The sequence below is a fragment of the Mixophyes fleayi genome, chromosome 2, assembly GCF_038048845.1.
Source record: "Mixophyes fleayi isolate aMixFle1 chromosome 2, aMixFle1.hap1, whole genome shotgun sequence".
In the NCBI taxonomy this organism is placed as follows: domain Eukaryota; kingdom Metazoa; phylum Chordata; class Amphibia; order Anura; family Limnodynastidae; genus Mixophyes; species Mixophyes fleayi.
Window position 1 is genome coordinate 194,222,779 of NC_134403.1, and position 10,395 is coordinate 194,233,173.

Here is a 10,395-nt window from a genome sequence, read left to right on the forward strand (position 1 = left end):
AGCATCCTCCGTCTACGTCAGGGTTCTCGTACAGTAGGCCAGTACGTCATTCAATTTCGGATATTAGCCTCTGAACTTCAGTGGAACACTGAAGCGTTAATTGCCGCCTTCTGGCAGGGGCTTTCTGATAAAATTAAAGATGCACTGACTACTCAAGAATTACCTACTTCTCTAGAAGATTTGATTTCTCCTTGCCACCGTGTAGACATGAGATTTCGTGATAGAGAGTCTGAAAAAAGAACTTTATTTAAAGCACCTCTTCGCTCAAGTCCTCAACTTCGCCCAGCTTCATCTCCGGTGATACCCATGCCCATGGAGATAGGTCGCTCCAAATTAACTTCAGAGGAGAGGGACCGAAGAGTAAAAAATAGACTTTGTATCTATTGTGCTGATTCCACTCATATGCTCAATTCATGCTCTAAAAAATCGGGAAATGCCAGGCCCTAACCAGTTCTGGAGAGGTGAAGTTAGGGTCCCTGGAGTCCTCTCCATGTTCTACGAAATTAAAAGTTTGTGCTTTTGATGTTACAGTTTCTTTTGCTACCAAATCCTTTAAGTCCCAAGCACTTATTGACTCTGGAGCTGCAGGAAATTTTTTTTCTAAATCCCTCGTGAATCAATGGTCCCTACCAGTGATTACTTTGAAGACACCTATTACTGTGACTGCTATCGATGGATCACGCATTATTAATGGTCTCATCACCCAGAGTACGTCTCCAGTAACCCTTCAAATTGGTGTATTACACCAAGAAGAAATTTCATTTTTAATTCTTCCTGTTACTACCAGTCCGATTGTATTAGGCCTTCCATGGCTTCAACGTCACTCTCCCCAGATTGACTGGCACACTCCTCAAGTTACGTCTTGGGGGACTGAATGTCATCATCGTTGCCTCTCTCAAGTCGTTCCTCTCAAAATACAGCAATCCTCCATTTCACCTTCCTCACCGGGACTTCCTCCTCAGTATGCTTCTTTTGCCGATGTATTTGATAAAACTCAGTCTGAACGTCTTCCTCCTCATAGTTCGTGGGACTGTCCGATTGATCTTCAACCTGGCAAGACTCCTCCCAGGGGACGTGTGTATCCACTTTCGTTACCTGAAACTCAAGCTACATCTGAATACATCCAAGAGAATCTCCAGCGAGGATTTATTCGACCTTCTACCTCTCCCGCTGGAGCCGGGTTTTTCTTCGTAAAAAAGGATGGATCATTACGCCCCTGCATAGATTTCCGTGGACTTAATGCCATAACTATCAAAAATCGGTATCCCATTCCACTAATTACTGAGTTATTTGATCGTATCAAGGGAGCCCGGATCTTTACCAAGTTGGATCTTCGTGGTGCCTACAATTTAATTCGAATCAGGTCCGGTGACGAATGGAAGACAGCTTTCAAACACCAGAGACAGGCATTATGAATATTTAGTAATGCCCTTCGGGTTATGTAATGCCCCCGCTGTTTTCCAGGGTTTCATTAATGAGATCTTCCGGGACTTGTTATATGTTTGTGTCGTCGTCTATCTGGACGACATATTGATCTTTTCGCAGGACCTGCCTTCTCATCATCAACATGTGGCAGAGGTCCTTTCCAGACTCTGGAAAAATTCATTATTCTGCAAGTTAGAAAAATGTTCATTCGAGTTGCCCCAGATTCCATTTCTGGGATATATTGTCTCCGGAGTTGGTCTTCAGGTGGATCCAGAAAAGGTGAATGCTGTGTTACATTGGCCTCAGCCAACTACTCTTCATGCAATTCAGCGTTTTTTAGGTTTTGCCAATTACTATAGACGCTTCATTCAAGATTTTTCCTCGATTGCATCTCCTATTGTGGCCCTAACTCGTAAAGGGGCCAATACTAAACAATGGTCCTCTGAGGCTCTTCAAGCATTCCAGTTTCTCAAAGAGTCCTTCTCCTCTGCTCCTGTTCTTCGACAGCCTGATGTGACGCTTCCCTTCTTCCTAGAGGTAAGTGCCTCTAATGTTGGTTTAGGAGCCATTCTCTCCCAAAGATCGGAGCAACAAAAATTCCATCCTTGTGCCTTTTACTCTCGGGGTCTTCTGCCTGCGGAGAAGAATTATACCATCGGGGACAAGGAGTTGCTGGCTATAAAAGTAGCATTAGAGGAGTGGAGATACTTGTTGGAGGGAGCTCGTCATCCTGTGACAATTTTTACTGATCATAAAAATTTGTCATATTTACAGTCTGCTCAATGTTTGAATCCTCGTCAAGCAAGATGGTCTCTTTTCTTTTCTCGTTTTGAACTAATCATAACCTTCAAACCAGCTGCAAAAAATAAAAAAGCAGACGCCCTATCTCGAGCTTTTGTGACGTCCTCAGACGTTGAAGATGGTCCCAACCACTCTATATTAGACCCCAAATGTGTTTCTCTGGCTGCTTCTTCCACTAAGGTGCTACCATTTGGGAGAACCCTCGTGCCTCCTGCTTTTAGGAAGAAAATCCTTTTGTGGTTTCACTCTTCTCGTTTTTCTGGACACTCTGGTGAACGCAAGACCTTTGAAATTCTTTCTCGAAGTTACTGGTGGCCTTCTATGAGGAGAGATGTCAAAGATTTTGTGGCTGCATGTGAATTGTGTTCCCAGTTCAAGACTCCCCGCAGAACTCCAGCGGGTTTGCTTCAACCACTACCCATTCCGTCCAAGCCGTGGACCCATATTAGTATGGACTTTGTTACTGATCTTCCTCCTAGTAAAAACTGCAATACTATTTGGGTAGTGGTGGACAGATTTTCGAAGATGGCGCATTTCGTTCCTTTGACTGGTTTGCCTTCTTCTTCTACTCTGGCTAATTATTTCGTCAAAGAAATCTTCCGTATTCATGGATGTCCTTTCTGATAGAGGAGTACAATTTGTTTCCAGATTCTGGCGGGCCCGCTGTAAGACCTTCGGTATCCGATTATCACTCTCATCCTCCTACCATCCTCAATCAAACGGACAAACCAAAAGAGTCAATCAAGATCTTGAGACTTTTATAAGGATGTTCTCTTCAGCCAACCAAGACAACTGCGTAGAATTGCTTCCATGGGCTGAATTCGCTCATAACAACATGTATCATGAGTCATCTTCTAAAACTCCATTCTTTGTGGTTTACGGTCACCATCCGTCTTTTCCGGAATTTCCTGCCTTCCCTCCTACCCAAGTTCCTGCTGTAGAGACTGTTTGTCAAACCTTCAAAAATATTTGGTCTCAGGTCAAAACCTGTTTAAAGAAGACATCTGCCAGATATAAGTCTTTTGCGGATAAAAAGAGACGGGCTATTCCACCACTGAAAATCGGAGATCGTGTTTGATTAGCAACCAAAAATATTCGTTTGAAGGTCCCATCTATGAAGTTCGCTCCTCGTTTTATTGGTCCATATAGGATCATTCAAGTAATAAATCCAGTTTGTTTCAAACTTCTACTTCCTAAGAACCTTCGTATTTCCAATGCCTTCCATGTGTCTTTGCTCAAACCTCTTATCATCAACCGTTCTCGGTCCCTCCTTCAGCACCTCGGCCAGTTCAAATTCATCAAGAGGACTTTGAGATTACTCACATATTGGATGCAAAAATTTCGCGAGGAGTTCTTCGTTTCCTCGTTCATTGGAAGGGCTTTGGTCCTGAGGAGCGTTCATGGATCAAAGCAGAAGATCTCAATGCTCCAGCTCTTCTGAAGAAGTTTTATTCCAAGTTTCCGGACAAACCCGGTTCCAGGTGTTCTGTGCCCACCTTTAAAAGGTGGGATACTGTCACTCACCGGACAGTGAGTGCCACTTCCCGTGTATTCAGGAACCGTGGCCGTCCGCCATCCTGAGGGTCTGCGCATGTGCAGCCCTTATCAAACCTTCAGTACCTGTTGCTTTTAATTGATTGGATGATCAGGCAACCCTCCCTATTTAAACCACCTGTGATCATTACCTGGTTGCCTGATCTTGGAGTCTCATTCCCCATGAGCCTCTGAAGGTGTTCCTGTGTTCTTCGTGTATTCAGCTCCTGCTGATTCCTGTTTACTGCTATTGTGGTTTCCAGTCCACTTCAACTCTCCTGTGTTCATCGTGTCTGCACTCAGCTGATTCCTATCCGCTGCCTCCGTTACTTCTACAGAGTTCCTGCTCACTTCAACTCTCCTGTGTTCATCGTGTCTGCACTCAGCTGATTCCTATCCGCTGCCTCCGTTACTACTACAGAGTTCCTGCTCACTTCAACTCTCCTGTGTTCATCGTGCCTGCACTCAGCTGATTCCTATCCGCTGCCTCCGTTACTACTACAGAGTTCCTGATCGTCTCAACTCTCCTGGGTTTATCGTGTCAGCGCTCCGCTGCCTCCACCTCTACTACTGGATACCAGACAGCCTCAACTCTCCCGTGTTCTTCATGTTTCCAGTTCCACTTACTACTGCTTCCTGAGTATTGCTTCGTTCATTCTGGATTACCTACCGTACACTGCACCAACCTGATTACCGCTTCCACCCTCCAGTGGCCTCTCCTCCTGCCGGCCTTCAGCCGTTCAGGTATCCCTGCATGTCTCTCTGACAGCCTGCTCTCCTGAACCGCGGTATGCATACTTTCCATTGACTTTGCTTGTGTATTGCATATCCATCTGGACTGAGTTGTGTTCTCCTCCGGAGCCTCCTATCCACTGAAGCTATTGTTACCATTGACTTTGTTTCCTATTGCCTGGATAGTTATTGTGACTTTGTATACTTAAGCAGTGCTTGTCAGTTATCGTTGTATTGTGGATATCATCGTGGGATCAAGTTCTGTGTGCCTTGTGTATACTCTGCTTTACATTCATCTCCTCGTGCCCCTCCTCACATATATATAGCAGTGGGACAACTTGCTGACGCAGACCACTGACTCCTGTTCCCTGTGACACCAGTTTCAAGTATCCTCTCACATAAGCAGTGGTACAACTTGCTATACGCAGACCACTGACTTCCCTGTTACCTACCTTCACCTGGATTCCATTCCTTCACCTAGACAGCGGTACAACTTGCTATACGCAGACCGCTGACTCTCACTATCTCCTCGCTACTCCTGGACATTCCTCCTCACTATAGCAGTGGTACAACTTGCTATACGCAGACCACTGACTTTCCTCACGTTCCCTTGTCCATCTGGTTCCTCGTGTACATTCATCTACTCATTACCAGTTGCCGCTAGTCATAGACTTTCCTCGAGCATTCTCTGACCATCTGCTGTTTCTCCTGTTCCGTTGTCACCCTGCTACCAGAGAACCATAGTACCAACTATATTACTCTGGTAAGTCCATCATCTGGTGATATCCTGGGCAAAGACTCCTAGTGCCCGTGACAGGCAGATCTCTTAGTTAATGCTGTGATAGGAGCGAAAATGGAGGAGAAATCTTGAATGAACTGCCGATAATAATTAGTAAAACCGATGAATCTCTGAATTCCTTTAAGGCCCTGTGGTTGAGGCCAGTCCAAGATGGCCGACACCTTGGTGGGATCCATCTGTAGACCTGAACCAGATACAATGAAACCAAGGAAGGACACCTTGAGAACTTCAAAGATGCATTTTTCCACTTTACAGTAGAGATGGTATTTGCGACAGTCTTCGTAAAACCTCTTTCACTTGTTCTTGATGAGAACTCCGGTCTTTCGAGAACACTAGGATGTCATCTAAATAGACAACTACAGAAGTGTACAACAGATCTTGGAAGATGTCGTTGACAAAAGTCTGAAAGATAGCTGGGGCATTGCAAAGGCCGAAGGGCATTACCAGGTATTCGAAATGGCCATCCCTGGTATTGAAAGCTGTTTTCCACTCGTCGCCCTTTTTTATGCGAATGAGGTTGTAGGCTCCTCGGAGGTCCAATTTCGTAAAAATTTGAGCCCCACTGATCCTGTCAAAGAGACTGGAGATAAGGGGTAAAGGGTACCGGTTCTTGACTGTAATACGATTCAGGGGCCGATAGTCAATACACGGGCGAAGGGATCCATCTTTTTTCTTGACAAAGAAGAATCCAGCCCCAGCCGGAGAGGTAGATTTGCAAATGAACCCTCGTTTCAGCTTTTCAGAGATGTATTGTGACATCGCCAAGGTCTCTGGGCGAGATAGAGGATAAGTTCGCCCCTTGGGTATAGGTTGGTCGGGAAGCAAAGTAATGGAGCAGTCCCAGGGACGGTGGGGAGGTAAAATCTCAGCCTCAGTCTTGCTGAACACATCCTGAAACTCGGCGTTTGCTGCCGGAAGGGCAGATTCCGTAACGGTGGAATGAACAACAACTTGAGGACCGGGAGGCTGAACACTGGACAGACATCTGTGATGACATTCCGTACCGCAACGGGTAACCTGAGCACGATCCCAATCCATTTGTGGAGAATGCCTTCGTAACCAAGGTAGCCCCAGGATAAGGGGGTTAATGGATTTAGGCAACACCAGGAACTGAATCATCTCGCTGTGAAGGGCTCCTACCATCAACCGAATAGGTGCGGTGACGGAGGAGATAGAGCCGCTGACGACACGGTTACCGTCCACTGCCATTAATGATAATGGTTGAGGCAACGCAAGTATCAGAATTTGGAGCCCAGAAACGAGAGTGGTGGATATGAAGTTCCCGGAGGAGCCGATATCCACAAAGGCCGTAGTGGAAAACTGACCTTTAGGGGTGCTCAGGGTGACAGCCATAAGAAGTTCTGGAGTTTGTTTAGAATAGGGAGCAACAGTGGATTCTCCTAAACCGGCCTCCTTGCTACCGTTTAGGACGGGTTTCCCGGTCTCTTGGAGCAGACTTTGAGGAGATGTCCGGCGTCCCTACAATAGAGACAAAGATGTTGCTTGAAGCGCCTCTCCCTCTTTTCCGGAGATAGCCGTGAACGTCCAACTTGCATGGGTTCGTCCATGGAACTGGAACTGTGGAGCTAGACGAAGTGCAAATCGCTTAGTGATAGGACGTTCTTGGTAATGTAGGTCCACTTTGATGCACAAGGCAATAAGGATATCCAGGTCAGAAGGAAGATCGCGGGAAACTAATTCATCCTTGATGCGATCAACAAGTCCTTGCCAGAACGTTGCTACTAGTGCCTCGTTATTCCACTTAAGTTCGGATGCCAAGGTCCGGAACTGAATGGCATATTGCCCCACAGATAAGTTGCCTTGACGAAGACTTAACAGACTAGTGGCCGCAGAGGCTACTCTCCCAGCATCATCAAAAACTCTCCTGAAGGCTTTCATAAAGGAGGCAGTGTTATTCAGAAGAGGATCCCCTCTTTCCCACAGGGGCAAAGCCCAGGCCAGTGCTTGACCACTCAGGAGGGAGATGATGAATGCCACCTTAGTGCGTTCAGAAGGGAAGACTCCTGGGTTACATTCGAACTGAATGGAGCACTGGTTTAAAAAACCCCTACATTTCTTAGGATCATCGTCGTACTTTTCAGGTGCTGGAATACGCAGGCCAGAAGCTGCTGTGGATACCGTAACTACACTGGAGGATGCCACCGTGGAGGTAGTTATGGCTGGGGTAGCAGGCAGAGAGCCCTGTAAGGCGTCAAAACAAGTAGCGATATCTTGCACACATTGTAGGAGATGTGCTTGGGCTGCTTCTTGCTGTTCTACACGCTGAGCCAAGTGAAGAAGTAACTCCCGGGGTCAGGGTTCACCGGATCCTTCAGAAGTCATCGCCAGAGTTTACTGTCACGACTGAGACTAGCGTACCTGCTATCGTTGGCACAAGTCGAAGGAAGGTGCAGAATCTAACGTGCCCCTGGTATTCACCAGGGACTCCCGCAAGAAGGTTTGGACTCAGCTGCAGGAAACACGCAGGTCGCGGCCCTACCACGAGTCAGACAGCGAAGCATGAGAAGAATTGTCAGACAGGCCGGTTCGGTAATGGTGCGGGCAAGTTAGGTACACTAGGAGAATCCAAAAGGGATGGCGAGTCAAGTCGGGTCGGTAGCGTTCTGGCAGCGTGGTACAAAAGGGAGATCCACAGGGGTAGTCAAGGCAATCCGGGTCACAAGGGTCACAGGCAGACAGGCAATGATCAAGGGACAAGCAATAATTCAGGAGACAGGCAGCAACAGGGACACTGAGGGAAAACGTTGGAGACCAGAAATGGACCTGTAACTCTGGCACTGTTGATGGGACCAGGAGGGGTTTAAATACTACTGCTGGCCAATGATGATTCAGCGCCACCTGCCCTGTCATATGTTAGCACCGTAGCGCCTACCAGGAATAGAGTCCCGTTGCCTAGCAACAGGAACGCTAGATACTTGTAGCTGTCACCCATGCGGGGGCGGAAGTGACGCATCTGGTTGCCTAGCAGCTATGCGGAAGTACAGGCGGCCGACAGGTACTAGGTGTAACACTTGTGTATCGCGCAGTAAATGAGTAATAATTATGGAGTACTTGCCTTACTCTAGATTAGCGCTGGCCGGCCGGTGGTGCGGAGTCTAACGAACCCCCCGGTGTTCACCAAGAACCGCCGCAAGGTGAGATGGGCTTCGCTGCGCAGGAACGCAGGTCACGATCCACTGGTCTTGAGATCTTTGAAGGCTTGAACTGCTTCAGGAGTCCAGATTTTAGGATTGGCGGATTTGCAAGTGAGGGCTGTAATGGGGGCTACTAATGAAGAGTATCCTGTAACAAACTGTCGATAATAATTTGAGAATCCTAGAAATCGCTGAGTAGCCTTAAGGCCTAATGATTGTGGCCAATCCAGGATGGCTTTAAGCTCGGATGGATCCATTTGAAGACCAGTTTCGGATATAATATAGGGAAGTCTTTTTTGTTCGAACACACATTTTTCGAGTTTGCAATATAACTGATATCTCCGAAGCCTACTCAATACTTCTCTTACATGTCTGCGATGAGATAAAATATCTCATTCATAAAGTTCTGGAAAACAGCAGGAGCGTTACATAGCCCAAAGGGCATTACCAAGTACTCAAAGTGTCTATCTCGCGTAATAAAAGCTGTTTTCCACTCATCCCCTTCTTTTATTCTAATTAGGTTGTATGCCCCTCTTAGGTCCAACTTGGAAAAAATGGAGGCCCCATTTATTTGGTCAAAGAGCTCAGAGATCAAAGGTAGGGTATATCTGTTCTTCACCATGATAGAATTGATGGCACGGTAATCAATACAAGGGCGAAGGCCCCCATCCTTCTTCTTTACAAAGAAGAGACCTGCCTCTGCTGGAGATGATGATTTTCATATGAATCCTCTCTTGAGATTTTCTTGAATGTATTCAGATACTGCGTTGGTTTCAGGAACAGATAAGGGAAAAATACGTCCGCGGGGAATGGGTTTACCAGGTTGGAGATTAATAGCACAGTACCAGCTTCTATGAGGTGGAAGTTTAGTGGCCTCCTGTTCACAGAAGACATCTGAAAAACTTCGGTACTAAATTGGCAATAATTGAGGATTGCCCAGTTAAGCATTAACTTTGGAAAAAATAGGGGTTATTTCAGTCAAACAACTACTGTGGGAAGTAGAACTCCAAGAAAGAATCTCACCAGAATGCCAGTATATCCCAGGAGAGTGAAGACGAAGCCATGGCAGGCCCAGGATCAAGGAATTAATAGCTTTAGGAATAACTAAAAAAAGAGATGGTCTCAACATGTAGTACTCCCACTCTAAAGGTTAAAGGTATGGTTCTAAACAGAATGTGTCCTCCAGAAATAGTGCCTCCGTCAATGGTGGTGAGGGAAATAGGTCTCTCTAGGGACTGGGTAGGAATACTTAATTGAGAGATGGTATCCGAAGAAATGAAATTGCTTGCTGCCCCGGAATCCAGTAGTGCAGAAACAGGGTGGACCTTGGAACCTACCACTACTGTACAGGGAATAATAAGGCAATCTTTACTGTTGGAAGAAGAGAGGATGTGAAAAGAGGGACCTAACGAAACCTCCCTGCTAAACGTTAGGTTCTGTCGTTTCCCGGGCGCTTAGGACAGGTACCCAAAAGATGACACCCCTCGCCACAGTACAAGCACAATCTGTTCCTGAACCTTCTTTCTCTCTCCTCAGCCGAAAGGCGGGTTCTTCCGAGCTGCATGGGTGTCACGGGCACTAGGAGTCTTTGCCCAGGATATCACCAGATAATGTTCTTACCAGAGTAATATAGCTGGTACTATGGTCCTCTGGTAGCAGGGTGACAACGGAACAGGAGAATCAGCAGATGGTGAGAGAATGCTCAAGGAAAGTCTATGACTAGCAGCAACTGGTAATGACTTAGATGTATGAACACGAGGAACCAGAGGGACAAGTAAACGTGAGGAGAGTCAGTGGTCTGCGTACAGCAAGTTGTACCACTGCTATAGTGAGGAGGAATGTCCAGGAGTAGAGAGGAGGTAGTGAAAGTCAGTGGTCTGCGTATAGCAAGTTGTACCACTGTCTATAGTGAAGGAATGGGTTCCAGGTGCAAGTAGGTAACGGGGAAGT